This window comes from Meleagris gallopavo, chromosome Z (genome assembly GCF_000146605.3).
Source record: "Meleagris gallopavo isolate NT-WF06-2002-E0010 breed Aviagen turkey brand Nicholas breeding stock chromosome Z, Turkey_5.1, whole genome shotgun sequence".
Taxonomy (NCBI): domain Eukaryota; kingdom Metazoa; phylum Chordata; class Aves; order Galliformes; family Phasianidae; genus Meleagris; species Meleagris gallopavo.
In genome coordinates, this window is record NC_015041.2 from 13,231,281 (window position 1) to 13,236,278 (window position 4,998).

General features: G+C 34.6%; 1 protein-coding gene across 1 annotated transcript in view; it reads right to left on the minus strand.

Moving 5' to 3' along the window:
• Positions 1 to 4,998, minus strand: part of LOC109363904 (potassium/sodium hyperpolarization-activated cyclic nucleotide-gated channel 1) — a 194,744-nt gene that overhangs the window by 34,902 nt on the left and 154,844 nt on the right. The gene's annotated exons all lie outside the window — the stretch shown is intronic.

Genomic DNA, 4,998 nt, shown 5'->3' on the forward strand with positions numbered 1-4,998 from the left:
TAACTTCTGTACTGCAAATTTCAGCTCAGCAAGCAAAATGACAGAGGAAGATTTCACAGCTCCTAATTATTGGCAGTTTTGCTAAAATGCTGAGAATCCTGAAACATCTGTAGTAGCTAAGATAAGGTAAAAAAAAAAATCATTTGGATTTTTCCATTATTGTTAAAAAAACAATTTTATTTGTATGGTCTCTTATAGCAAAACATAAACATACTCTCAAAAACAAGAGCACAAAAGATGAAGGTCAGCTGTTAATCCCCAGTTCTGTGAAGAGACATCAATAGAAAAACATAGATTTTTGATGGGCGCAAAATATTAGACATCATTATTGAGCCAAATAATAAAATTGAAGACCACATACAACGCTGGCTGCTCCAGTTAGGCATCCAATCCATTTCCTTAATGCATTTGATTCTGTCCTTTCAGCATCCCAGTCTCTCACCTAGTAGATGATACAGCAGCACATTACCATGCACCGCAGTCAGAGATCAGCAAACACGAATCTGCTCACTAACATTGCAAAACACACATCACCAAAATGGAAATTCCAAAAGAATTCAAGTGTGCATGAGAAAATTATTCTGTTCCAGCTTTCACATCGCTAAAACTGAAGGCAGTGGTTAAGTACCCATGCTGTAAATGAGAACAAGTGCAAATAAAGAGAGCAGGTTAAGATGTCTTTCAATATAATTTTTTGTTAGTGAGAGTTTGTTGAAAATAATGACATATTTTTTAATCCCAAACTGTAAAACTTATGTAACAGAAACATACCTAATACATTATATTTATGTACAAAACATTGCTTCAAGTTAGAGCATTTTGAGAGAATAATACTACAAATCTCAGCTTCACAGACACTTGAAGCAAATTCTTAAATGTTCTCTAGACACTATTATTTCCTCTCAATACCAAGGAAATGACAGTAATATTTAGGAGATAATGTAAATAGAAATAAACAGAAAAGTGACATTATTAAAATTTGTGCTCTGTGGAAATGTATTTAAACTATAGCTATTTAAATAGCTACAGTTTCAGTAGCAAAAGATGAACTGGGTGAGTAGGTAGTTTGTAAGACTAAAATAACTTTATTTCAAGAATGGAAATAAATAACAAGAGTACTACTGTTCTGGAGCGCTAACACACACTGAGTTTCATTTAGATTACACTATCCCCACATGGTTATTTTATTGCACGTGTTCTGAAAACACATTAAATCTAAGTGTTTGCGATAATCAAGGGAAGATCCGGAAGATCTGGTTCTGTGAAACTCTCCAAAGACAATGAGACAGCAGCACAGACCCCAGGACTGCTGCATCCTTCTCTGACCTCAGTAACTACAGGCACAGTCAAGATGACTGGCTGTTCACATGTCCTGTGATCAGAGCTGCCTAAGAATGATCTCTCTGTGGCTCTTTCACTTGCATGGAGCGCATTTTTTGGCATCAATTCATGTTACAGAGATAGCCTGAGGGTGGAAGCTCCTAACGATAGAGAACATCCATGAATTTAAGGGCATTTTGCACTGGTATATTTTTATTTCAAATTTTAAAAGATGCACATTATTTATATTTTAATATGTACTAGGGAAAAAAAAAAAAAGAATAGACCAGTGGATGGATTTGTAAATGTATTTCAGTGATCTTACCTTGCTTTTATAGGTGTACTGCTTCCTGCCCAGCCTGTGAAACTGTGTGATGGCTCAGTAAATATTCTCAAAAGGGCCTTTTGAACCAGGATACAGAAGGAGGTGGTACAAAAAAAGAAAAAAATCAAACCAAATAGCTGGAGGGCTAAGTTCAAACTAAAAGGCCCTGCTGAATCAGCGAGGGCTCCTGATGGGCCTGGGCTTTGCAAGGACTATCTTGCTTCTATCACTGAGTAACTTGTTTTTCCTAAAAAGTAAGCAGCATCTGCCTTTTCATTACTGGTATGCCTTTTCAGTAATGATCACTGAATGCAGGAATGATATTGAAAGAACAGCAATATACTGAAAATCATATGTGAAACAAATGCAGTAAAGGAAATGATTGAAACCATCAGTATCTGATACTGTGATTCTATGACTTCTGACACCTTTCCACTCAAGAAATACTCCTCTGCAGCTTAGCTCAAAGGATCAGTAGGTATTGTTACAAATATATTAGCATTCTGGACCTTTATTGTTTATCACAGTAACATGAAATCAGTATTTTCACCATGGCACTGATTGATTGTGGCATTTTTCACTCATCCTCTGTTTACTTTAATAGCTGTGTAGTCTAATAACTGTGATAACTGTATTACAGAAGAAAGTTTAGTAAGAAAAAATCTTATGCATGTTGAAATAACCTATTAAACATCTCTGTGTATTCTAACCAATCACCAGTGAACAAAAGCTGTTTTCTTTTTTGAAAATTATCATGGAAATCTTTGCTTGGTTGTAAAAACAACAACAACAACAAAAAACCCAACATATTAAAATACCCAAAGGCAGCACTGTAAGTTATCAGTAACATTTGTTAGTTGAAGGAGAGGGAGCTATTTATTAAAGCTAGCAGTTACACTGACCTGTTGACTGAAGACTCACAGTGCATGTTTAATTTTTTATATTCTTTCTTGAGGAACTGATCGTGATACAAGGAAATAAGAAGTAATCATTCATATTTTCATCACATTCTCTTTTTGTAATCAAAAAACACAGTTCCTATTTGTTGAACTAATCCTTACTAAAATTCCTAGGAGGAATGTAGTTTGTTAAGAGTGGAATTGGCATATAGAAAGCCAACACCACTCATTCGCCCACCAGCAGTTTGTCAAAGTGGAAACCTTAAATGGATTAGTTCGGTTTCACAGCATGGGTGTGCTATACATTTTATTTTTTTTTCTTTTTCTGTCTGAATGGATTCCTTACTGAGATAAAACTCATAAAAAATATAATTGGAACACATGGAAACGCGCAGAGTTAGGCTTCTAAACACACTACTCAGGTATCTAAATGTTCATAGCTTGGATATCATTAAAGATTCACTATCCATAAATCACACATAAATGAGCATACCTAAAACACATTTGAAAATCTGGCCACTTTATTTACACTACACTTAAAAATTCAGCCATCGGGCACAATTTTTTAATAGCATATTTACAAAAAGAAATGACTTCAGCAACATGAAAATACTGCAAGCAAGAAAAAATGAACATTTCTTTGAGAACTAACTCTTTCTATATTATCATTTCACATAATAGAAAATACTTAATAGATATCTCTTCTTTTTTTCTACTACTCAATTTCCATTGCAGATTATACTTTTTATTATTATAATGCATTTTTTGTTGTTCTGTTGGGGCTTTTTTTTCTTTTTTAATATTTTTGCTGCTAACAGCTTCCAGCTTTCATACACTTTAAAATGTTTAATAATAATCTGTGGTATATTACCTCACTTCTGGAAACCCATAATTTATTCCTGTATTGTTATTATTTCTTAAATTTTTCCCTAATGAGCTGACATTGGTTGAAATGTAATCACATATTAGCCATTTTTTACATTTTGGCAAAATATTGTTCATAGAGAACAAGAAATTGCTCCTCAAGAAGTCATAGGCCACATGTTTTATCTCAGTTTTTATTCACACTTCATTAATGATTCTCTTGATTTCCATGTGTAAGGAAGAAAGCAGATTATTCTTTTCTCACATTTATATTGGAGTGTGTACTTTAAATTGGTCCTGCTGACTGATTTCCAAGCCTGAGACAGAAAAAATGTTCCAGCAAGTTACCACTCACTTAACAGTATTTGAGGGCTGTCATATTAAGTTAATAGTACATATCTAGCTCAACTAAATGAATTTAAAATCTGCTTTTGTGGAGTGCTCTAGGTTACCTCTTCTGGCTTCTTATAACTGGAAGGGAATAGCTCTTCAGTTGTGATTTGTAGTTTGGCCTGATTTTTATGTTCAGTTACATAAAATTTGATTTATAAAATTTACCAACATTTAACTCTCCCAGAAGGGAAAAGAAAGTCTCGGGAAATCCTGAAAAATTTATTAAAATCTCGTACCACAGAGTTGATTGAGATACGTCCTCTTTTGCACCTCTTAGAAGCACTAGAAGTGTTCAGAATCGTAAAGACAGTCAAGGTTTCATCTTCACGTTCTGCTTGGAGCCTCAAGGCCACATGAAATGACACTTGTACAAAGTGAGCAGTGAGGAGCCTGGAATATTGAACCTTCTGGAGACTGAAATAGCTGCACGTGTATGTCAGTCACTAAAAGCAGACTGAGTGTAGCACTGAGCAAAACAAGGTAAGTTCAGGATAGACTGCCAGGCAAAATAACACTCACGAAAATAACAAGGTTTTTGGTTCATTCTCTGGGTCAGCCCAGAATTGTTAGGTTCAGAGCAGCACCTAGACAGAGATTAAGAACTGCAGGATTCAGATTTTTCTACCTGAACTAAACATTCACTTTTAAGACAGTATTTGTAACAGAAAGCTCCAGGAAAATAAAATATTATGAGCACAAGGGCTCTGTTTGCACTTCTGTCTCTCCATCTGCTTTAAACAGTGAAAGCCAATCATGACTTTTTATCCATGTTATATTCTACAAACTGATTTCAAAAGACATTCTTCATAAATATCCTTTGAGATAGTGTGGATTGCATCCAACTCTGACCAAAGCTCATTTCTTTGGAAGCTGCATTTTACTACATTCTACACGGAAAATATATCTGCAAGAGTAGATGTAAAGGCCCATTGATTGAAATGCCAAGGTGTGCCCTTAGAGTTACATTTTACACTTAACTGACTCCTGATGCTTGTACTTAATTTGATAATAAATAATTCATCATTGATAATTCAGTAGTGGGAAAATGTCTATAGCACTATTTAGTCTAGTTGTATTTGTGACTTTAAGCTAATGACAAATGCAGAGATCTGCTTCTGCTTTAGTATGCCCTGGGGGTAAACACCAGTGATTAAATAAATGGTATAAAATATTTTAAATCAAACATATCCAGAAAAA